Below are 27538 nucleotides of genomic sequence, written 5' to 3' on the forward strand. Positions count from 1 at the left end.
TACGTCATTTTTTATCACCTTACATTCAGAGTGATTAAGAGAAATACAAAGTGAGTCTAAGAGGATTCAGAGCAATCAGAAATCTTCATCAGCTATTCCACCCGTACTCAGAAGAATTCTCTAGGGTTATTCATCGATAACCATTTCTCAGGTTTTTATCGTAGTCGTCTATCATCATGGAAGTTGGATCATCCTCTGCACCTACTTTCATTGCAAATCCAATTGTTGTCAAGGTTAAGGATCATCCCAGGACAATTTTCAAAAAATGCCCACATATTGCCACCTTGGATGATTTGATTGGTGCATTTGCACGTGTTCTGAAAGGAGTTATTTATGTGCAAGATGTCAGAGCATATATTCACAGCCACATTGAGGATTTGGGTACTAGTGACAACAATAATATGTACATGAATGAGTTGATGGGTGACTCTGAAAAGATCAAACCTGAATATAAGCACATTGAAGATCTAGGGTTTACTGACATTCTTGATATCCCTAAATTTGAAGATGAGATCATCTGATGTGTACTGAGAAGAGTTCATGGAGATTTCATTTGGTTTGATAGGCCATATAAGATCATGAAGGAGGCCATTAAGGCCATCACCGGTTTACTGTAGATTAGTCAGTGTCCAAAGAAAAAGATTTCAAATGATCAATTTAACAAACTCACCGGCACAACTTGAGATCAGCGATCGATGAGGGTTAGCACTATCACTGATCAAGACATCTGATTTGACAACATGATTATTGGGTATAAATTAACTCAATCCAATTGTCTCAACTTTGTTCTAGCTCCTGCATATATGTCGCACATAAAAATATGAGGGAAAATGAGAAAATAGATCTATGTGGATGGATGAATGATGAGTTGATCACTAACTTTGGAAAGATTAAAGGAGAGAAAAAGGGGGTATTCTGGTATGGGAATCTCATTATCTTCTTAATGCTATTTTTCCTTAATGAAAATCATGGTTTTGGAAAGAGACAGTGGGCATTTGACATTCTGGTAGGTAGACAATTGAAGCAATCTATTGCTAGCTTAGGAATCCTATGAGATGATAAGGTTTGGGGTTATTTCAAGGCATTTTAGAAAGAAATAAATTCCAGAGAGAGGTTTTCCAAACACATTTTTGACAAAAACTCAATCGAGATCTGCTTTATGATAAAAAAGGATGAAACCTTAATGGAAGCAGTTAAACCCCGGAAGATATGGATAGAGGAGATGGGGTATGCTAAAAGGTTGATGTTGTGATTCTGGATTCTTATGCTAAAATGTTGATTGATTCTCCAATTGATGAGGCCGAAAAGTCTTTTGGTACTACAAAGGAAAAGAAGCAAGAAGTTCAAGCTGAATTCAATTGGAAGAAGAGGGACAAACAACAAGGTAAGGCTAGAAAATTTGTTGAAATAGTATCCTAAGACATCAAGGCCTTAATGGATTTTATTTCAGCAAAAGGAAGGAAGAGGAAAGAGCCTGGATATTCATTGAGCCTATTCCATCAGACTCTAGAACTGAAGATGACACTCCTCTACCATTCAAGAGGGTATTGAGGAAGAAAGGTGAGGAATCTAAGGAGGAGGCAAGGAAGCAACTGGTAAGGAAGGTCACAATCAAGGTACCAGCCAGCAAACCTGCAAAGAAAAGAGCTCCAAAGGAAACATCTCTTACACCTTCTACACAATCTGGTACTGGCACAAGAAAGGAGAAGGAAGACATAGACCTTGCTATTATAATCGGTAATGTATCTATAATCCCTCCCAAGACTTGTGCATAACTGATAGATGAAATCACCAAGGATGGAATTTTGAAAAATATTCAATACTATTATGAGCACTTAGATGATGATGAGTAGAAAGAAATTGAGGAAGCAGTTTTGTTACACCTAGATATATTTAAGAAGACTTTATTAGAAATTCAAAAGAAAATACTGACACAACTATATAACAATATAGATGCTAGGAGATTATCCTCTATGAAGGAGGATAAGCGCATAAAAATTCAAGAGTTATTAACTAATTATGGTTCTATTACTCCAAATGAGTTGGATATAACCATTGAAGTTGTAGACAGAACAATTTTTCATAGCAAGCACAAGATAATTAGTCTTATGGTAGGCAGGGTTAATGAAATAATCAATGAAACTCACAAGGAATAGGTACAATTATTTGTTGATAACCCTAGTTTCTTCTCTTCATCGAAAGCTAAGATAGACACTACTGACATCCTGGCTGAAGGGAAAGGAAAAGGTGTAGTGGGTGCCTCAATTTTGAAAGATGTTAAGAAATTGGATTTAGAGCCCCCGATAGAAACAAATGTACAGGATAGAGAGGAGATACCAGTAAAAGTAGATAATGTACATATACTGATAACTCAATGATGAACCACTAGTACCGAACTGGTACTGAGAGGGGGGGCGAATTAGTACAAACACAAATACAGTCCAAAACTGGTTTGACAGCAAATACTCTAAATGACTGATAAACAGAGATATCGGTAAAACAGAGTGCAACCGGTAACTTCTAGTATAGCTCAATCAGTCATGAACCGGTCACTCAATAAGCTTTTCTCTTAGCTCAATACCACATTATCATTATATTCTCATCCATAAACTAGTAAACTTAACCATCAAATCTTCACAACAGTGAGTTCAATATGTTTTATAGACAAGCATAAAACATAGAACCTTCATGTGCATAACAGATAAAACAGAGCATCACAAGACAAAAGCATTACACATGACACACATATTTTTCACGTGGAAACCCAACTGGGAAAAACCACGGTGGGGATGAATACCCACAAGCTACTTTTTGAACTCTTTAGAAGTCCGCTTTGTTAGGAGCCTTGTCTGGTTAAGGACATTACAATAGGTTCTGGTAGGAACCGATCCTATTAAGGATCACCCGGTTAAGGGTTAAACCCGGTAGGGTCACCTTGTTAGAGAATTTTAAGAACTGAATAGCTGAAAGGATCTCCTAAGCTTCTCTAGCTTCTTAGAACTCATTAGCCTCGAGTTACCCAGTTAAGGGATTTGAAACAAGCCGGTTAAGACCACCCGATTTAAGGGATTTTGAATCAAGCCAGTTAAGGCTACCCTGTTAGGGGATTTTACAACTGTTGAAGTGGTTGGAGATCAACAAGTATTACAATGATCTGTTAACAGCACTTAATGCTAATGTAGATCCATTTAGGCTCCTCTTTTCCTTTTGCACATTCACTTTGCAGGTATCTCTTCTCCTTTGGTCTGGCAAGAATCACGTATCACTTTCCTTGGATACACACTCACAACTTTTGCCAACAACCTCAGAAAGAAACCCAACGTCGACCTTATAGGAAACATACAGGTCGCTAGCAAAAACCCTAAACCCTAAAATAGTTAGGTTAAGCAATTCAAACGGTTCAATCCTGACCATTGAATCATACTGCATTAAATGCAACAATCTTGAATCGATCTCAAGACATTCTCCATCATCCATTATCCATCGTTTTCATGGCGACTGACAACCCTTCACGTGTTATCACCATTTGACAAACTTTGCACATTCCTGAGGTAGATAGGAATAGTCATCTTCATACAAGATCCTTCACGCACACAGAGCTTACGTGGCAACACGATCTATCCTCCATCATACTGCTAACTCACCATACAAAGATCACTGATTGAAACACACAGACTTGAGGTACTCCAACCGGAAACCCCGAAGTGGAAGTTGCCTACCAACCGGTAGTCATACAGTGCTTCCATGTGTCGATTCCTATAACTACATGCCGGTTCACTTTGAACACATATGCCGGTTCACTTTGGCATATAAACTGGTTCACACATATGTCGGTTCCTCTCTCTTCACTTATCACATGTGCCGGTTCACACTATGTCTCATATTGACATCAATGACAACATACAATATCATTATGTCTTCATACCAGTTCACATAAGGCTCATGCTGGTTCACATAATGCCAACAATCTCCCCCTTTGGCATTGATGGCAATATACAAAAGATATCTTCTCTGCTTCACATCTTCTCCCCATTTGTTGCAGATATCTTTTTGCTTCACTCTCACTCCTTCTCCCCCTTTGACAACAATGCCAAAGTGGAGGTACAATCATCACTGTTTCATCATGCTACTCCCCCTGAGGAGTAGCATCCATAAACACACCAATCAACAAAATATTTGTCTTTTCAGTACTTGACTGATGTGGAACAATCACTTTTAGTTCACCTCCTGAAGGGGCAATACCCCTAATTCACCTCTCAAATGCACAAATGTTGTCTTTGGGAGAGGCTTGGTGAATATGTCTGCTAACTGCTCCTTACTGGACACATGCTCCAGTGCAATCCCTTTATTCTGAAACTTTTCCCTCAAGAAATGATACTTAAGCTCAAAATGCTTGGTTCTAGAATGTAAAACCGGATTCTTTGATATATTGATAGCACTTGTGTTACCACGGAATATACTTACCAGTTTAGATACAGGGATCTTGAAGCCTTCCAGTACATGCTTCATCCAGATTGTCTGAGTGCAGTTCATGAAAGCTGCAACATACTCCGCTTCCACTGTAGACTGAGAGATGCAACTCTGCTTTTTACTCATCCATGAGACCAGTCTACCACCGAGAAAGAATGCACCACCGGTTGTGCTCTTCCGGTCATCCACATTATTGGCCCAATCAGCATCTGTGAATACTTTCAGATTGAAATTATTGTTGTATGGGTACCACAATCCATAGTCAATTGTTCCCTTCAGATACCTAAGAATCCGCTTGACTGCACTCAAGTGAGATTGTCTTGGACTCTTCTGGAACCTTGCAGTGATGCCAACTACATGTGCAATTTCTGGTCTACTATGCACTACATAATGCAACTTACCAATCATTGACCGGTATTCCTTCTCATCAACCAGTGTGGAATCATCCTCCTTTGTCAATTTGCAATCGGTCACCATTGGTGTACCAACCAGTTTGCTATCTTCCATGCCAAAAGTCTTCAACACCTCTTTGACATATTTGGACTGAGTGATGAAGATTCCATCATTCATCTATTGGATCTGTAGTCCAATGAAGAACTTAATCTCCCCTATGAGTGACATCTCAAACTCTTTCTTCATTTCAACAGCAAACTCATGACTCATCTTGTCATCTCCTCCAAAGATAATGTCATCAACAAAAACTTCACAGATCAGGTTCTGATCTTCTTCAGACTTCAAGTAGATATTGCTATCTTCACTTGTTCTCTCAAATCCAATCTTCAAAAGATGGGAATGTAGGTGCTCATACCATGCCCTAGGTGCTTGCTTTAGACCATATAATTCTTTATGTAGCCTACATACCATGTCACTGTCTTCAGATAGTGTAAACCCATCTGGTTGCTCAATATACACCTCCTCTTCAAGTACACCATTTAGGAATGCAGATTTTACATCCATTTGATATACCTTGAATCTCTTAAAAGCTGCATATGCAAGAAGCATACGAACTCCTTCCAATCTAGCTACAAGAGCAAAGGTTTCCCCGTAGTCTTCACCTTCTTCTTGAGCATATCCTTTGCATACTAGTCGGACTTTATTCCTAATCACTGTGCCATCCTCATTCAACTTATTTCTGAACACCCATTTGGTGCCAATGACATTTTTATGCTCTGGTCTGGGTACCAAGGACCATGTACCATTTTTCTCTATCTGGTCAAGTTCTTCTTCCATTGCCTTGATCCAGTCTTCATCTTTATGAGCCTCTTTGAATGACTTAGGCTCAAATTCAGAGATCATACATGAGTTTTCTCTGATCTTTCTTCTGGTAAGGATTCCTGCATCCTTATCACCTATGATCTTCTTAGGATCATGATTCAACTTGACATACCGAGGAATGGTCTTAACTGGTTCTTCTTTCTTTTCTTCTTCATCCTCATCTTCATCAGTATCAGCATTCACCAGTTCAAGAACACTGTTACTGGTACTAGGTTGACTGACAACTAGTTCCCAGAAGGTTGCAACCAATTCATTTACAACTTGTTCACTACCAGTTTCCTCAGTCTTCTCAGAGGATTCATCAACTCTTACATTGATGCTTTCCACAATTCTCTGAGTCCTATTGTTGTAGCACTTGAAAGCTTTACTCTTGGTGGAATATCCTAGAAATATTCCTTCATCACATTTAGCTTCAAATTTGCCCTGATGTTCACTCCTCTTGATGTAACATTTGCTACCAAATACCTTAAAGTAGTTAACCACGGGTGTCTTATCGGTCCAATACTCATAAGGAGTTTTGTCCTTACCCTTTTTTATGAGTACCCGGTTCATAGTGTAGACTGCAGTGCTCACCACTTCTCTCCAAAAGGTGTGAGAAACCTTTCCTTGGATCAACATAGTTCTAGTTGCCTCAACCATAGTCCGGTTATTCCTCTCTGCTAGGCCATTCTGCTGTGGAGTCCGGGGGACAGACAGCTGTCTCTTGATGCCAAATTCTTCACAGTACTTGTTGAATTCACTGGAAGTGAATTCCCCTCCTTGATCAGTTCTGAGACACTTGATCCTTTTACCACTTTCCTTCTCCATTAATGCTCTGGAAGCTTTGAATTTCCCAAAAGCTTCAGACTTGTCTTTCAAGAATGTGACCCACATCATTCTTGAGAAGTCATCAGTGAGAATCATGAAGTATCTATCACCCTGCACACTTCTAGTTTTCATAGGACCACATAAATCAGTATGCACAAGATCAAGCAAGTTGTCAGCAGTGAAAGATTTACCTTTAAAGTTTGAGGAAGACATTTTCCCCAATTAACATTCTCTACACAAGGTATTATCCAGTTTGCTCAGCACCGACAACCCTCTAACTGCCTTGATCTTACTAACCTTTACAATGTTCTCAAAGTTCACATGGTAGAATCTCCTATGCCATATCTAGCTATCATCAATCTTAGCCATAAGACATGTACTTATATTCACCTTTAGATGAAATAGGTTACCTTTAGTCTGCATGTCGGTGGCTACCAATTTACCATCTTTACCTTTGATTCTGCAAACTCCATTCTTGAATTGCAGAGTGAGGCCACTATCATTTAACTACGCAACACTTAGAAGGTTGTGTCTAAGACCATCAACCCAATACACATTATCAACACTACTCTTTCCATTCAAGGAGATGGACCCTCTGCCTTTGACCATGCATGGTACATCATTGCCAAAGTGAACCACACCACCATCATACTCTTCTAAGGATACAAACTTGCTCCGGTCACTAGTCATATGGTGAGAACAGCCACTATCAATGATCCACTCATTGGAATCATCAAACTAGGAGACAAGAGCCTTCTTGTCTACCACATCTTCCTTTACAGCCATGAACATTATGTCTTCATTCTCTTCATCTTCTAATTCCTCATCTGTGACACCTTCATCAACTACCACTAAACAATTTCTCCAGTTTCCTCCTTTGAATTTCTTGAACCTTTCCGGTTTGTCCTTGTTGTCACTAATTGGATAGTTCATAGCAATATGTCCTATCCGATTATAGGAGAAACATTTCAAAGGAAGCTTACCTTTGTATTTACCAGTCCCTTTTGAAAATCTCCTGGCAAGAAGAGCTTCAAATTCCATCAGAAACACTTCATCCTTCATTTCTCTGTTCTGATTGGGTTCCCCACTAGTGCTAGCCTCTTTTCCTTTTCTAGATGGTATAGCAGAAGCTTTAAAAGCTGATTCTAACTTTTGAACACTACCATCAAAGCTATTTAGCTCATAGGCTGTCAACTTGGCTATGATGGATTCCAAGGATGCCTTAGACTTGTCTATTGATCTTAGCTCTTGAATAGCAGCAACCCTTATTGCATAGACTGGCAATAGGGATCTCAGGACTTTACTTACCATAGTGGAATCTTCTATTTTGCCACCTGCACTCTTTATTTCTCCAACAACTATTTTGATTCTTATTCCATACTGCTGAATGGTCTCTCCTTCAACCATCTGCATGTCTTCAAACTTTCCTCCCAGGCTCTCTTCCTTAGCCTGTTTTACATGCTCATCACCACTATAGATATTTTCAAGAGAATCCCATACCTCTTTGGGATTTGACTTGTCCTGAACATCAATAAACTCAATGTCAGAAACACTACTGATGAGGGCTTCCATGACTTGCCCATTTTCTTGTATCTCTCTCTTTTGGTCATCGGTGAGAGTATCGGTAGGAACAACATATACATTTTCAACATAACTCCAGTGTTGAACACCCATACTTTTGATGAATATCTTCATCCTATCCTTCCATATACCAAAGTTTTCCCTGTTGAACTTTGCACCTTCCCTCTTCATCATTTGGCTAGGATCTTTTCCTCAAGTGGTTAAGCTTACAACACAGAGGACCTAGAGTGCTCTGATACCAATTGATAACTCAATGATGAACCACTAGTACTGAACTGGTACTGAGAGGGGGGCTGAATCAGTACAAACACAAATATAGTCCAAAACCAGTTTGATGGCAAATACTCTAAATGACTGATAAACAGAGATATCAGTAAAACAGAGTGCAACCAATAACATCTAGTATAGCTCAATCAGTCATGAACCGGTCACTCAATAAGCTTTTCTCGTAGCTCAATACCACATTATCATTATATTCTCATCCATAAACTAGTAAACTTAACCATCAAATCTTCACAACAGTGAGTTCAATATGTTTTATAGATAGACATAAGACATAGAACCTTCATGTGCATAACAGATAAAACAGAGCATCACAAGACAAAAGCATTACACATGACACACATATTGTTCACATGGAAACCCAACTGGGAAAAACCACAGTGGGGATGAATACCCACAAGCTTCTTTTTGAACTCTTTAAAAGTCTTCTCTATTAGGAGCCTTGTCTGGTTAAGGACATTACAATAGGTTCTGGTAGGAACTGATCCTGTTAAGGATCACCCAGTTAAGGGATACTCGGTTAAGGGTTAAACCTGGTAGGGTCACCTTGTTAGAGGATTTTAAGAACTCAATAGCTGAAAGGATCTCCTAAGCTTCTCTAGCTTCTTAGAACTCATTAGCCTCGAGTTACCTGATTAAGGGATTTGAAACAAGCCGGTTAAGACCACCCGATTTAAGGGATTTTGAATCAAGCTAGTTAAGGCTACCCTGTTAGGGGATTTTACAACTGTTGAAGTGGTTGGAGATCAAAAGGTATTACAATGATCTGTTAATAGCACTTAATGCTAATGCAGATTCGTTTAGGCTCCTCTTTTCCTTATGCACATTCACTTTGCAGGTATCTCTTCTCCTTTGGTCTGGCAAGAATCACGTATCACTTTCCTTGGATACACACTCACAACTTTTTCCAACAACCTCAGATAGAAACCCAACATCGACCTTATAGGAAACATACAGGTCAGTAGCAAAAACCCTAAATACTAAACTAGTTAGGTTAAGCAATTCAAATGGTTCAATCCTGACCATTGAATCATACTGCATTAAATGCAACAATCTTGAATCGATCTCAAGACATTCTCCATCATCCATTATCCACCATTTTCATGGCGGCTGACAACCCTTCACACATTATCACTGTTTGACAAACTTCGCACATTCCCAAGGTAGATAGGAATAGTCATCTTCATGCAAGATCCTTCACGCACACAGAGCTTACGTGGCAACACGATCTGTCCTCCATCATACTGCTAACTCACCATACAAAGATCACCGATTGAAACACATAGACTTGAGGTACTCCAACCGGAAACCCCAAAGTGGAAGCTGCCTACCAAACGATAGTCATGCAGTGCTTCCATGTGTTGGTTCCCATAACTACATGCTGATTCACTCTGAACAAATATGCCCCTTCACTTTGGCATATAAACCGGTTCACACATATACCGGTTCCTCTCTCTTCACTTATCACATGTGCCGGTTCACACTATGTCTCATATTGACATCAATGACAACATACAATATCATTATGTCTTCATGCCAATTCACATAAGGCTCATGCTAGTTCACATAATGCCAACATATACTAGCTGATACATAGAATGTACAGGTTAAGGATACAGTTAATATGGAACTAGCAATAACAGATACTGCACCAAGTGGCGAAGCCACCAGTGCAAAAATGGATGTTATTAAATTTATTAAACCATCAAAGGAGAAGGGAGAGGAATCTAGTAGGGAACCGATAGCCAGCACATCTTTGTTGTCAATTGACACCTCCCAAGTAGAGCAGAAGAGAATAAATGAGATGAGTTCTACTAAGCTCATGATGATTGCAACTCAGAAGATGATGAAGGGATGATCAGTGGCCAAAGGAATAATTAATTAGTCAATTCCAATTTTGCACAAACTTGTCCCAGAGTGCTAGTTTGACAAAGAAGCAAGCCCATCCATCAAGCTCAAAATAATTACTGAGAACATCTGTAAGGATTTCCAATCACTGCAACAAATATCTTGTTGGAAGGCATTGGAAAGATTCACTCAAGCTAAGAGAGCCACTTTTGATCAATTGGCTGAATCGGAGAAGAAAGATATTTATTAAAAATTGAAGTTAATTGATAATGCTTTAAGGCAATGTACAAATATATGCAGAGTATGTTGTAACACTGGATTACTAACTGTAGATATAGATAAAGGCATTAAAGATTCTCATGATAAAGTTGTAGGTATAGTCAATTATTTTGATGGTTTAAATTATTTGACTACATCTATTGATGGGCAGATTTTGTTGTTTGAACCTCAAATTTCAGCTCTTGAATGGGATAGAGACAAAATCATTAGGAGAGCTAAAGGGCTAAGAGGATTGGTGAGTCCCTGGTTGGACTCCTTGAGTGTACATAAAAAGGAATGCATAGATATGGTTGGCAAGCCTACACCAATAGAGATTAAGGAGAAAGAGTCCCATGCTCATATGCTTAATGGACTTGTATCAGTATCTGGCACATTCAAATCCAGCTAGGACACTTATCTAGAGATTTTGGAGAAAGCTTATCTGAAAATTTTCAAGTATATTCAGCTCCGGTAAGGTGTTTTGGGACACATTCTTTGTACAGAATTTCATTCTATGTCCCAGTTTTTGGTTTTTTTTTTGGCATTAATGTCAAAGGGGGAGGTATAGGTGAAAATTATATCCTTTACATCAAGAGATATGGAGTATTTGTATAGATCATGATTACAGATCAATATTCAGGTCAAGGGGAGCAGTCTCAGGGTGAATCCGGCAGATGGAGACTATTATCATTTTTCACATGAGTGTTGTCATCAATACCCAAGGGGGAGATAGTTGGTAATTGACACTCATTTGATTGGTTTCATATGTTTTAATTCATGGCAACATGTTTCGGCTTCATTCTTTGGTTTGGTACTTCACCAGCAGACACTTCACCGGAACCAGCAGGTATCTTCACCAGTAGGATGGATTCTATGGGTACCGGTATAGGAGGTTGACATCATTGGGAGATTCGGCAATCAGAAATTCATTTTTTATTTATGTATATATGTAATGAGCCAACATGTAAAATCATTTTTGTATTATCTATGTAAGCTGACATGAGTCATGCAAGACTGTAGGGTATATAGGTCAATTATTAGATCATTTTGAGTAATGAAGAAGATTATGTTGTGAGATTAGGTTAGTAATGTGAAGATCATGTATATGAGGTCATTTATGTATGAGATAAATATTCTATAATGATCTATAGATGATTTTGGATGTTCTCACAGAGGGAAGGTTATTCTAGTAAGGGTTTAAGGTTTCAGAACTGGAACAGTCAGAGATTGAACCGGAACTCTATCAGGCATAGAAGATGCATTAAATGAGTTCAGTTTTATGTTTCATTATTCAAAGTGACTGTAGTCAGTGAGACTCCTTTGTGTTGAGCAGTGTGCTCTAGGTGATAAGCCTTCCTGCATGTGCAGGCCCCCATATTATGTAATATATTTTCATATGGCCAAGGGATTGATATTGTGGGTCACAAATCCCACCGTGGTTTTTCCTCTTTGATGTTTTCCACGTATAAATTCTATATGTTATGGTATTCATTTGTGTGATTGGTTCATTGATTACTTTACTTCTTTCAATTATATATGTACCGGTTTATCGGTTGGTGAATGCATGTTATAATAAGGTTAAAAGTGAACATTCCAGCAGAACATTGATTCACCCCCCCCCCTCTTAGTGTTCTTGGATTCCAACATAGTACCCCTGCACGAAGTGCTCTTAGTAAAAGATGATGCTCTTTTCTCCGTTGACACTGCCTTCTCATACAATGAGCAATAATATTGGGCCTCTCGTGCCACCCACTCTACATGTGTCCACACTTTCATAGCATCACTAAATACCTATGTTAGACCAATGGGTGCTAACATTTTTCTTGTCATGTCTCATTCTCTCCTCAGTCACGTGACATCTGCCTAGCTTCATGTAAGTTGTGCCCTTATCCCTCTAGCTCAGTCTCGAGCTCTTGTATTTGCTCGACCATCTTCCCACCCCTAGCTACTTGTAGGGCCTCCTTTGTGGCCTCAACCTCTATCTGGAAGGAATCTCTCTCTATAGTCACTATATCGAAGGCCATCTATAGCATCTCCCACTTAGCATGTAGGCTCTCAACTTGAGTCTACTCTATGTCTACCCTAGCTCTCTCTCTCATCACCTCATCCTTCTAGCTCGCTTCCCGAGCTCTCTTTGTATCCCTCTCAACCATCACTTGATCTAACATGGCATGGGTGATCTATGGTCATGGTTGTGGTTGCATTGGTGGTCATGGTGGCACTATTGGTTCCTATACTTGTGGTACTACCAACACATGTCCCTTTCCCTATCCCTTTTGTCCCTATACCTATGTCAGGGATGCCTATATTTGTATCCAATGATCTTGTCCTCTCCTCCCCTATCCTCTCTTGGGCACTCTTCTTGCCCTCGCCCTCTCCCTCCTCCTACTCCTACCTCATCCATGGGGATGTATCCATTCCCTCCCTCCTATTCCCCTCCCCCTTCAACTTGATCCACTATCAGTGCCATCTCATCTAATCCTAGAAGCCTAGGGATGGTCAGTCATGTTGGTCGATGATACTCCCACCATGTTGCGTATGTACCTATGGTCCTCTATTCTATCACCTCGTCTATGAGTTCCCAATCCATTAGTGTCATCCTAGTGAAGCTAGTTTATGCCACAAATGAACCTATGGCATGTCCCCATGTACCCGCCTCATTGGTCACTTGTGGATGCGTGCACTCCTCTCCAACAATGTCTTGTTGGAGACCATATTGCCTCATGATCAAATGTGGAAGGTACTGTTCAATGATATGTATAGTTTTCCCCATCAAATATCACCAACTCTGCATCTAGGCTAAGTAATAGTGGTCCTATGCCCATGCCTCACATGTCCTATATGGCCTCCAAGTAAAATCATGCATCTCATCTAAACAACATCACTAGTAACCCAAGTAGCCTACATGGATGTAGTGAAGTATCCCACTGTACTTGTCTATATAAGGAAACTCAGGCTAATAGTCCCTCACCCCAAGTGGATAGTAGACAACTATATGCTCAAAGGCCTAGATGTGCAGTAGTGTAACTACTATCCCCAAGCTCTTATACCCATGATACACACACATATGAATATCATGGCAGAGCAAGCTGAGCATAATATATTCCCAAGCATACTATACACCATCCTCCATAATATGATATAGACATCTCACCCATCTAATGGAGAATCTATGATTTCTCAAATCAGGTATCATGCGTCCACTGATAAGCCCTACAATATATAGAGAACTGGCCTCAAAATCCATTGATCTCTCCATGGCTAGCTCCAATCACATCCGTGTCTGGCCCATAGGCAAATCATTTGTTTGGAAATTTTGTCATAGATAGTGATCCCTATGCTCAAGCACGTAATCTAGGATAACTCCTTGAATTGGTAGTATGAGGATCCAACACACATCATCCAATGTGATCAATGCCTCCATAGTAGGCAAATGAAAAGAATAGGTATCACTATGCCACCTCTCTATGAGCGTTGTCAGCATGGCATTGTATGCATGCACATGCAGCCACTCATGTATCCACTACAACTCATTCACTAATAGGACCACCCACTCCATGCTCTTCAATGTTTGTGTCCCACCTACGGTGCTCCATTTTCCACGCTAGGCATATTTTTCTTCTTTTACCCATTGACAATTCATTGCCACCATGTGAAAGAGGGACAAAATGTAGACGTCTAAAATTAATTAAATTAATATTTAATTAATTTATCCCATCCCACATGATTAGTTATAGTAATTATGTTAGTCTTAATTTTTTGTAAATTAATTAAATATAATTTAATTAATTTTATCTCCTATCCATATAATTAATTATATAAATCCCCATTCTTCTAAAAATCCATTTAATCACTAACTTTATCCAGTCCCTTCAATATTTATTCTAATCCCAATTAGCTAATTAATGCACAATTAATCAAGCAATAGCATGGTTCCTACAAATCCTCCTCCTAATCCCCTTCATTAAACCTAATTAACCTAAGGCTAATCTTCATTATCGTTTCCTCCAATTTGAAATTATCCACTCATTCTCTCTCCTCATGCCACATCCTCCTAACTCATGTCATATAGTATTTATTATTAAAAATTAATTAAATTATATTTAATTAATTTTATCCCCTATTCATATAATTAATTTATCAATTAATTATATTAATCTCCATTCTTCTGAAAAATCCATTTAATCATTAACCTTAGCCAACCCCTTCAATATTTCTTCTAATCCCAATTAGTTAATTAATGCACAATTAATTAAGTAATAGCATGGTTCCTACAAATCCTCCTCCTAATCTCCTTTATTAGGCCTAATTAACCTAAGCCTAATCTTCATTATCATTTCCTCCAATTTAAAATTCTCCACCCACTCTCTCTCCTCATAGAAATCACCGTCATTAATCAATTGCACATTCCTAATCCCCAAGATTAGGGATGAGTCAACCACATGCCATAAATGACTCTCTCATCTCACCTCCCAACCTTAAATGCCACCCACTGTTGTCTATCCAAGGAATTTTGGATTCCTAGAATCTCCCCATGCTCCCTCTTTCCAAGGAATTTTTAAATCCTTTATCCTTTTATTCTCCCCATACTTCTCTTCCCAGGGAATTTTTTATTCCTTTTCTCCTTCCCAATTAATTTTAAATTCCTTGTTTCTCTTCTTAGTGTACTTGGGTTCTCTTCCCCATGTCCTTAAGGAGTGTGGAGCCAAGGAATGCCTTTATCGCAAAATCTCTTAGATCTCTCACTTTTCCTATTCCAAACCACCTCATCTTCTTTCAATCTTAAACGTTCATCTTGATCCCCTCAAGCCTATAAATTGGAGTCTCCTCCCTTCACAAATCATCTACTTTCATCACATTGCCATGATGTCAATTTGAGTTCAAAAATCCTTCCATTGCATCCATATAATGCCCAAATTTGGCCTCAATAAATCCTCATAATCCATCACTTTCAATCCTATTCATCCATATTGTTGTGTAGCTTTGGAGAAAATCCCACATCTACTCATCAAGGAGAAAATCAAGTCGAGCATGGGTGTATTCCACTTATAGCTCAATCAGAGGAGTTTGAAGAGATATAAGTTTAGTTGGTCTAGGTACTTTTCATCATTTTATGAATTTTACATGCTCAGTTAATCTTATACATTTTCACTCTTTCACTACCAAGTTAACCATTCCATTCCTATGCTTACATCCTTGCCTAGTGTGCCTACATTTACATATTATATCATGACTACTTACACACAAAACATTAATCCTAGACATGTTATTCATGGGGGTAATCCTATTAATCAACATTCTTACATACTTCCTTTTGTTACTCTTCCATTTATTTCACAACCATCTCCCATACCAACATACCACAATGTTCCCCTCCTTATTCTCAACCTCTACCAACTTAAAACAATATTACTCCTCCATCACAATCCAATATGTCCACTTTCAATCCATCCACTAAAGCAATTGTCAATAACCTAGCCCAAATTGTTACATCCTTACAACACCAATTGGCTTCCATAACTCAATCCAAGTTCAATGTTCCCACATTTAATGTAGCAAGCCCACTATCTGATGACATTGTTCATGCACTTCCCCCTAAGAATACTTCTCCCTCAATTGGAATTATACAATGAAAAAGGTGACCCCTTGACTCATGTGAAGACATTTCAAACTTTGTAGTGATTTTTCTCATGACCAAATACTTATGGCTAAATTGTTTACTAGAACCTTTAGAGATAAATATTTCATTAAACAATTTCAAATTAGCATTGGTCCTAAGATTACTTTGACTAATTTGATTTATTGTAAGCAAGGAGTTAAAAAAAAAGTGATTGATTTTATTGGTAGATACAAACATTTGCATTCTTAAATTGCTTATCAAGTGCCCTATCATTACATTCAAAGAATTTTTATTGCTAATTTACAAAAAGAAATTAAAGATAAGATTTTTTTTTAGTTTACTTCTTTTGTGCAATTGTGTGGAGTGCTTCATAATTATCAGCTTCAAAGGAGTCAATTTGAATCATCCTCTTCAATGGCTTTGATTGATAATAATAAGAGCATTCAACAATCATCTATGAAGATCAAACCCAAAAAAGGTTTTATCGAGATAAGTGACAACAACAACACTCAAGTGGTCGTTGTGACACCAAATGTGGCCCCTATATCCAAATACTTAAGAAAACAATTAACTCCTCTTTTTGAGTCTTTACGTAGCATAATGTTGAGGTTGATGAATGCTAATATGTTGCAACTTCGCCCCATCAAAGCAATTGACAATTCTAAAAAATTGCCCCCTTACCATGATCCTAAATTCTTTTGTCAATATCACCGTCAACCTAGTCATGATTTTGAGAAGTATTACATGCTGAGAAATAAGATCCAAGACTTCATTGATAATAATACTATGTCTATATCTAGTGTAAATGACAAAGGGAATAAATCCTAATCAAAACCTCCAAATTTTTACCAATCAGTGTCCTTCTCACTCTACCAATGTTGTTGAGTCCAAGTCTCTTGCTTTTTCTCCCAATGACCTTGGCGTATAATATAATAATGTTGTGAGCCTTTCTAACAAACCTACACCTCAAAAATACATGCATTACTTTTTATCCTAGTGAGACTATTGTTTCACCTGATGACCCATTATATATCATTGCAAAGATCAAAGACAAACTCTCACAAGGGGTGCTCATTGATCTAGTGCATATAGTGAATGTGATTACCGAAGAACATTTTTATATTAAACAATTGCATCAAGTAATATATGATAAATTTGATGTTATGGTTAAGGTGTATGATGTTTTTTCTTGCCCTACTATTGGTTCTATTACTCTTCCTGTTGAGGTCGATACTAAGTAATTAGATGTCACCTTTTCTATTATTCCTAAATTGAATCAATTTTATGTGAACTTTGGACATCCTTGGTTCTCTTCCATGATAGCTATCCCTTCTACAATACATAAATTCTTGCAATTTTCTCATAATGGAACTATCATAAAAATTAATTATAGCCTTAACCCATGACGAAGCATGGAAGTTTCACCCTTGCTTACTTTTGGCCTAGACAAACTAAGCCTCTTAATCCTTGAAATGACATCCTTTTCTTATCTAATAAAAAATGGAAGAATGAGATGATCATGTCCTTGGGTAAACCTAGAGACCCTACACCTATGGCTATCCCTCTTCCTCATAATGGACCTAAAATTATTTCTACATATTCTATTCCTCTTATATATGCCTCAATCCCACCTCCTACTTCTTACAAAGGAATTTTCATGGCATCGAGTATCTCTCAACCTATTAGGGTTTCTTTTGTCTCCCCCCCCAATAAGGGAAGAAAAGAATCCTATGTCCATTGATCCTCAACCCTTGCAAGTCTCAACTAAAACTAAAAAGAATTTTCATGTGAGAGAACACCAACAAAGACATCATGCTCAGGCTCATGAGCTTGCTTCCCAAACCATTTCTTCCCTGAAGATGCCAAATGTTGACTTGGTCCTATTTTTCCAACCTTTGCCTAACCCTAGGGAGGAAGTTCAACTCAAATCACCTAAATTAAAAATGCTTAAGTAAAATGATGGTTCAACTTCTTTTCATATTAGATATCATATTATTATTAATCTAGATGATGATATGGATGATTATAATATTGTTCATTCTAACAATGTTGATTCTAATGATTTTGATGAGATGTATGAGCTTGTTGAAATTAATCATGAGTTATCTTCACATTTTTCAAAATCATTAACCCTAGCTCCTAGTGACAAACAAAGTGATTCATCATTAGAGCATGGTCCTTATTTGGAACTTGTAGTATCTCCATATATTGTGCTCGAGGTGGATCCTCTTGCATCTTGTCTACCATTCCTAGATGATTTTAAGAAAGATTGGGAGGTGGCTGATTTTATTGACTAGCTTCATTCGTGTCATGGATTCTCTTTTGTGTTTTTTTTTGTTCATAATGTACTTCCCCCACAATTTGTTGGTTGACATGTTTTTGTGTTATGTTAGGTTCTATTTGGATGACCCTTGTTACTCTATTGGTGCAAGGTAATAAACAGGCCAAATCCGTTGTTACATTCCGCTATTTGTATCTCAATTCTTCTATATGTCATATCTATGTTATTTCGTACATGTGCTATTGTTTGTAAACATGCCTTGTTTTGTCTACTTGAGGATGATACAAAGCATCGAGATCTCTTTTTGGTCTCTTCCATGTTTACTCAAAAACACACTTATTTTTTTATCTCTTGTTCTCTTCTTCCACTACCTTTGGAGGATGATGTAAATTCAATACAAATATTCTTGATATACATCATTTATCATAAGAGCTTACTGACCCCAGAGTTAGTGGATCCCTTATGTGCTTTTTCCTATATGTTTTGTGATCATTATCCTTTGATTTATCCTTTCTTAGGGTATCTCATTGTGGTAACGCGCTTGTCTTTTGGATGCATGCTACCTTAAATTGATAAGGCGTATGTAATCACCTTAATGTGGGGGTATACATTCCTCTCAATGTTACAATTTATGAACACACCATGACATTTTTTTATACTCAAGTTAATTTACAAACTGGGCCTTTTTCTTTGTATTTTGGTATTTTTCTTTTTCATGACTCGTAGTAAGCACTAAAAATCTTAATAGGCTAGTGTACCCATGCTCTCTCTTTCCCTTTCATGTGTTGTCCCTTATATCTTGATATTAGAGTAGTAAGATCCTAAAGTCCTTGGGGGCTTGGTGTGTCTTGTCTCTTTGATATCTTGGTGAATTCAATGTGGCTTTGTACTTTACCATGAGTATGCTTAGTCTCATACTCTCGCTAATGTGGAGGCTAAACATAACATTGTAAATAATATCCACATACAATTTCATCCTCATTTAGACCTTACCTTGGTGCTTCAGATTTTGATGCCTAATGCCTATTCTGATTCTACTCACACCATCCATATACCTGCAGTTTCATCTCCTTATATGCCTTTCCTCCAAGCCTGAGTCCTATTTTTTAGGACCAGGGCAATGGATGCATTGTTCCTCTTAATTAAGACCCATTTTTGGTCCTCATAATGATCATATTAGATGAGAGATAAATTTGATCTCATGATGGCCTACTCCAAACATTCAAGTATTTTTTGAGCAATCAAGTATAAAAGGAGGTTTACCCCTCTCATTTGAAAGATAATCTCAATCAAGATCTCAATTACACTCTAGAAAATTCAAGTGAGCAAGAAATCAAATATTCATCAAGAATAGAGAAGAAGTAAAGTAAAGTTTATGCATTCAAGATGGAATCCATGATCAACTTTTTATGAAGACATTATACAAGACATCCTAAGATCCTTGCATGAGGATCAAACAAAACTTCATCAAGGTATACATTTCATTTCAGATCTGACATTTCCCTCAAAAGGAAAGCATCTTACAGTAATTTCTATTTCAATTACTATTTCAATTTCAAGGTTAATTCCTAAATTGGGGTTTGACCTAAGGAAAACCCCTATCCACAACATCTCTCTCTCTCTCTCTCTCTCTCTCTCTCTCTCTCTCTCTCTCTCTCTCTCTCTCTCTCTCTCTCTCTCTCTCTCTTGTTTGTGTATGTGTGTGTGTATAGGAAATAGGCTTAAGAGCTATACTCAGGGATTCCAAAAGAGTTGACAGCGGCAAATAGGTTCATCTTTCAACAGAGTGAAATTCAAAGGACCAGGGTGAATCTACACTATGTAGTCCAAAAAAATAGGCCAAACTTCTAAGAACATGTTCTACACATCTTCTCTTGCCTATGTATTAGTTTGTCACTCTATGGGATATTTGTAGTATTATGTTTTTGATAATTTAATTTAATTATTTAATGTTTTACCCTAATTTCATAATTACCATCCAATTTCAACTTAAAAAAGGGTAATTATCAATAACTAGTGAATCTAATCAAAATTTTAGCCCTTTCCATATTTGGATTATGGCTAGATCTATTGGATTCGACCCTCTTTCAATATGTTGGCTAGTTTGTCTTGTTAGTGGTTTTATTATTTTAATTGAAACCCTAATTCCAAATTATACCAATACACTAAGTAGAAATAACTCCCAATTCTATGACCATGGGTAAGAGAGCATATATCCTCATTAAATCTATCAAGTACTTTGGTTGGTGTATGACAGAGGCACCCATACCAATCCCATATCAATTCTCAATGAATCACACAATAATTTATGTCTAAATAAGTGTAGTCATACCAAGAAAGTGTGGGTAGATGTCCTCTTTTAATATATAACTCATCCTTGCAATGGGAAATTCCTCTACTCAGTATGCATTAGGGTATATGGGAGATAATTTGTAAGTTGTAGGAGAAACCTACTATAGGAGGTGCAAATTAATTTTGGTAGCTTAAATGTATTTTCATAATGTGGAGGTAGGTAGAATAGGGTGTTGTATTGGGGTTCCTAGCCTAAAATTGACTTTTGATGTGAAATTTGAAAATTCAAAGTGTAGTGGGGGTTTGGATTTGGAAGAGACTTTAGGATATGTGCTAAAGAGGTTGAAAGAAAAAGTAGGTTGAGAACTATAAGGGGAAAGGGAGTGGGGAATTGGGAATCATAACTTGGAAGTGTAGAGGAGCAAGGTTCATGCGAAGGCTTGGGGAGGAAAAAAAGAAGGGAGAAGAAATGGAATAAAGAAAGAATTGTATTACAACATTGGAAAATAAACAAGGACCAGTTTTAGGATGATATTGGGGATTAGGTGTAAGAAAGGAAGTGGAACTAGGAACTTCAAAAGATTCCTAGGCCCTAGGTTCCTATGGGGTTCCATTGGGGTTCCATAGCCTCAATAAATAATAGTAGTAGAGGGGATAAGATGGATAGGATTTGGGTCTCAAAAGAAATTACAAACAAGGAAGATGGGAGAGAAAAAGAAGAGGGGATTCATTGGGATTAGGGAGCAGATGGACTTGACACTAGGGAATGGGTGCTAAGGTTTGAGGTTCCCCCACAAGCCCAAAGCTTGATAAGGATGAAGAAAAGGGAATATGAAAGTGATTGAAAGCAGAATTTCTTGGTGCTATATCTTAGAGGATCAAGAACTAGAAGAAAGAATGAAGGGAAATGAGGATCCCAAGGTTTTAGGAAGTTTTGTAACTTTGGGATGGGGAATAAAATCATATTAAGATCAAAATATTATGGGGATTATGGACCTAAGAACCTATTCCCTTGGCACCAAGCTCTTCTATGTACTCAAGTCCCAAAAGAACAAAGTAGAAGCACAAAAGAGGTTAAACATTAGTCGATTTGGAAATTTAAGAGGTAGACAAGTTTGGGCACTAACAACACCCTCAAAAGTTGCCTCATCATAATAATTAGTTTAGATATCTCCTTATTGGGTATTAGCATTCTATACTCCCAAAATACCCCCTTGACATGTGGAAATTATCTTGAGGTACGTAACATGCTATACTCCCTCTTACCTCCCTAAATGACCTAGGATGCCATTAATAGCCAAATGAGACTTTGTAACTACTCTATAATGATTTCCCCTACTTAGAAACATTGTCTAGATTTGAGAGTGTTTTTAATATGTACCTATGGCATTGGAGGACATGGACAACAATACCCTCATTAATATGATAGCTATCTTTCTAACTCTTGATTAGTCCTCATACATGATTTAAGTCACTCTTTTGGGTGATATTTATTGTGGGCAATCAATTTCAATAATTAAAATGAGTTCATTCATTCATGGATCCATTATTTAACATAGAAAAGGAAAGCTTGTAAACTTTATCTAAACTCTTATATTTTAGTAAATAAATTTGAGGACAAAAAAATTAGATTTGTTGGAGATTAAAGGATGAAAACCTTTTGGCTTCAAGATTTAGAGGACACAACCATCTTAGCATTCTAGAATAATCTCATTTAGGGGTTATGAATGAGCTTCAAAATCATAAATTTAGCTTCACCAAGTTTTTATCATTTGTAGATCACTATGGGTTCAATCATGTTAGCTTTATGCTATTGTATTTGTTGTTATAGCATCATACTTTGAATGTATTTGAATTTTCAATAAAAATAAGAAAAGTTCGTGTTGGCAATTGACACTTAATTGGTTGGTTCCACTATGTTGTCATTGATGGCAACATGGTATTGTGTTCCGACTTCATGTTTTGGTTCTATGGTGTACCAGCAGGCACTTCATAGACACTTCATCGGCACTGGTATTGGTAGGACAAGAGAATTTATTTTGTTACCGGCAATGTAGGCCGACATGGTTTAGTAAAGGTTATCGGTATTGGAGGCTGACATATCTTGGATCTGGCATCGGCAATTGATTTTAATGTTTATACATTTATGTTATCTGGTCGACATGTAATTTGATATTGTATATATCTTTGTAAGCCGACATAAGGCATGTAAATTTGTATAGGGTATATAGGATAGTTTGATAGATCATTTTTTGATATATATATAGAAGAGACATATGATAGGAGATTATGGATATGCGAATGTAATATGATGTTAAATATATTAGAGAGATCATGTATGTGAGGAAATTATTGTAAGGGTTATTTCGGTAAAGGGTTTAGGGTTTCAAACCAGAATAGATGGAGCTTAAACCGAAACTCTATTCTTGCATAGAAGATGCTATCTTAACAATTCACACTTCTCCAGATTGTAGTCTAGAATTTTATGTAGTCGATGAGGCTCCTTTTGTGATTGAGCAGTGTGCTCTAGGCTGTAAGCCTTCCTGCAAGTGCAGGCCCCTAATATTTTGTAATATCTCTTCATATGGCCAGTGGATTGATATTGTGGGTCACAAATCCCACCGTGGTTTTTACTCTTTGAGGTTTTCCACGTATAAATTTGTGTGTTATGGTTCTCATTTATGTGATTGGCTTATTGGTTTCTTTAATTCTTTTAATTATGTATGTATCAATATACCGGTTGCCATATGCATGTTTTAATAAGGATTAAACTTATCATTCCGGTATAACACTAATTTCACCACACACCCCCCCCTCTCAGTGTTATTGGTTTCCAACAATTGGTATCAAAGCCTTGTGCCTCAGCGGAAGTTTAACAGCTTGAGGAAGATCTTGAAACTGGAATCCATGGATATGGCTTTGGGGAAGAAACTTGAGATGACACTTGAAGATTATGATGTTGAAAGGTTGAAGAACTTAAAGCTAAAAGATGAATTGAATTCTACTAAGGAATTCATTTGTGTCCTACAAGAGAGGCTATCATCTATTCACACTAAGAGGAAGGAACTTTTGCAAAGTCAGGATGATGAAGAGAAAGATGCACTTAAGGAACAATGTCAGAAATTGAGTCAGGAGAACATGGTTATGAAAAATGAAATGCAAGTTATAACTATGAGGATGTCTAAGGAGATTGAGGATAGAAAGAAGAAGGAAGAAAATTGTGTTGTATCCCTGAAGAACAAATTTGAAGAATGTGGTAGGTTGGTTCATGAAAATGATATGTTGAGAGCTGATTTGGTACAATCCCAGAGTAATGAAAAACAACTTGAGAGAAAAATGATAATTCTGAGAGAATATTTAACTACTACAAGTGAGTACAAAGAAAAATTCAAAATTAGCTCAGTCAAGCTTGATAAGTTATTGAAGAGACAAAGGCAGATTGGAGATTCCAGTGGACTTGGATTTGAGCAAGGATAGAGTTTTGGTACTGCTAATGAAGATAAAAACCATAAGGCACTGGTAAGGCAATTTAATGCTTACAAATTCAATGGTAGATGTTTTGTTTGTAATAGATTTGGTCACATGGCTAGGCATTGTAGAAACAAAGCAAATCAAAACCCTGATTCTACTCCTGATAAATGTTCTAAATGCAATAAGTTTGGTCATAAAACAGAATATTGCAAAATGAATGTTAAATGCTATGCATGTGGAAAATTTGGACATATGGCTAATCAGTGCAGGTCAAGCAATTTCACCGGTTTTAGAAAAGCAAATCAAAGGAACAATGTTACATGTTTTGCATGTAATGAGGTTGGACATATTGCTAAGTTTTGTAGAAGAAGAATTCCACCTATTGGTAATGGAGGATCAAATGAGAAAGGAAAAGAGAAGGTTAGTGAAATCTGGCAAGATCATACTCAGAGATGGGTTAGAAAGACTATAGAACAATCATTAGATGGGAATGTCCTGGTTACTTATCCAACAGAAGAGGTTGCTCCTGCACCAGTAGGTAGCTCATCTGGTAACTAAGGCAGATGCCTTAGTGGTAGGAAAAATTCATGAAGATGTTGCATGTGCCCCGAGAAGAGGTTCTGGAAGATGTTCCAGATATTGGAGAGAATTATCCAGCATGGATATATTCTGAGCAAGATCTGGTATCTTTCACTGGTAGTCATTTATGTCAATGGAAGATTGGGATTTTTTTTTTCTTGAAGGTTAAAAGGTTGAATACACTTCATTATAAATCACCTTGCATTCAGAGCAATTTCAAAGCAATTCAAAGTAACTAAGAGCAATCAAATTTCTTCTTGAGTGATTTCACTGGTGTCTAGAAGAATTTTTGGAGGTTTTCACTGAGAGCGATCAAAAGGTATTTATCTTTAAACATGGAAGCAGGATCATCATGGGCTATGAAATTAAGCCCCAAAAAATTTAGATTGAAGAAATGGGCTATGAAGTGGATGCACATATTCTTGATGCCTATGCAAAAATGTTGATTTATGCACCAATAGATGAGGCAGAGAAGCCATGTGGTACTGCACAACAGAAAACTCAAGAGGTTGAAACAGAGTTCAACTGGAAGAAAAGAGAGAAGTAGGTAGGAAAAACAAGCAAAATTGTGGAGAAGGTCTCAAAGGACATCAAAGCACTAATTGATGTTGTCCCGGAGAAAGGTAGAAAGAGGAAGAATCTTGAAGTTCATATTGAGCCTATTATTGCAGAATCAGAATCTAAGGATGACACACCGTTGGCATTTAAGAGGGTTGTTAGGAAGAAACCAGAGGAAGAAAAGGCAGAAAATAAGAAGCAACCAGTTAGGAAGGTTACAATCAAAATAACGGCATAAAAGAAAGCACCAAAGGCAACACCTTCAGCTACATCTGGTACTGCAAAGAGAAAGAAGAATGACTCTGATTCTGGTAAGGTTCCACCTAAAACTTGTGCAGAATTAGTAGATGAAATCACTATAGATGGCATGTTGAAGAAAGTTCAATTTTACTATGATCACTTAGAGGAGGATGAACAAAGAGAGGTAGAGGAAGCAGTCTTATTATACTTGGATATTTATAAGAAAACCTTAATAGAAATAGAAAATCAAATACCAGCTAAATTGTATAACATGTTAGATGCTAGAAGACTGTCAGCTATGCAAGAAGATAAACATATTAAAATTCAAGAATTATTATCTATCTATGTTACTATTGCTCTTGATGAAACGGAAAAGACACTTGAGGTGGCAGATGGAAAAGTTTTCAGTAGAAAACATAGGATAACTAATCTGATGCTAGGAAGAGTAAATGAAATAATAAAGGAGACTCAAAAAGCATGGGTTAAATTTCTTGGAGAAAACAAGGGATTCTTTACTTTACCGGAAACCAAAGCAAACACTATAGACACCATGATTGAAGGAAAAGGAAAGGGGATTATGGGTACTTCACCCTCAGTTTTGAAAAATATTTAGATAGTGGAAATTGAGCCCCCGGTAAAGACAGATGTATAGACAAATATTGAGATACCAGTTAATACAGAGAGTGAACAAGATAATATTGTACATGATACTAATATTGAGGATAACTTTCCTTTGGATACAAATGTACAAGTTGAGGTTATAGTTCCTACAGAGGAATCGACAGTTACACAGAGTGCACCAAGTGGCAAAGCCACTAGTGCAAGTGAGGAGGTTATAAAGGATAAATCTTCATAAGAGAAGGTAGGGGAATTCGATAGGGAATTGGTTGTTGGTCCATCATTCTTGTCAATTGACACTTCATAGGTCGAAAAGAAAAACATCATAGAGATGAGTCCCACTGAATTGATGATGATGGCAGCACAAAAACTGATGAAGGAGGGATCCACAGATAAAGGGATTATACATCAATTAATCATTGTTTTACACCGACCGGTCCCAGAGTATAAGATTGAAAATGAAGCAAGCCCATCCAGAAAGCTTAAGATAATCACTGAGCATGTTTCAAAGGATTTTCAATCCTTACAACAATTCTCAAAAAGGAAAGCACTAGAAAGGTTTACTCAGGCTAAGAGAGCTGCATTTGATCAGGTAATTGAATCAGAGAAGAACAAGAGTGATGAGAAATTGATACTAATAAAAAATTATTTGAAGAAATGTACAAATATATATAGGGTATGTTGTAACACTGAAATACTTACAGCTAATGTGGATAAGAAGATTAAAGAAATTCAAGAGAAAATTGCAAGTATAGCTAATTCTTTTGACGGACTGATTTCATTGACTACATCAATTGATGGTCAAATTTTGATTTTGGAGAATGAAATTTCTGTCCTTGAGAAGCAAAGAGACAAAATAATAAGAAGAGCCAGAAGTCTAAGAGGCTTGGTGAGTCCCCGGTTGGATCACTTAGTGTACATAAGAAAGAATGCATGGATATGGTGGGAAAGCCCACACCGACAGAGTTAAATGAGAAAGAGTCTTTTGCACATTTATTGAGTGGACTTGTATCTATTTCCAGCACATTCAAAACTGGTTGGGATACTTATCTTGAGTTACTAGAGAAGGCTTATCCAAAAAATTTGAAATTTGTCAAGCTCCGGTAAGACATTTTTGGGATATTCATTGTACAGTTCTTATTCTTTGACACTCTTTTTGAATTTTTGATGGCATTGATGTCAAAGGGGGAGTAGTATAAATGTGAAAAAGAATAAATGGATTTGTATACATTAGGGGGAGTTATGGAGTATTTTTTCATATTCAGCTCAGGGGGAGCAGGGCAGGATGAAACCTTGACCATTTTTCACATGAGTGTTGCCATCAATGCCAAAGGGGGAGATTGTTGGCAATTGAAACT

The sequence above is a fragment of the Cryptomeria japonica genome, chromosome 4 (genome assembly GCF_030272615.1).
Source record: "Cryptomeria japonica chromosome 4, Sugi_1.0, whole genome shotgun sequence".
In the NCBI taxonomy this organism is placed as follows: Eukaryota; Viridiplantae; Streptophyta; class Pinopsida; order Cupressales; family Cupressaceae; genus Cryptomeria; species Cryptomeria japonica.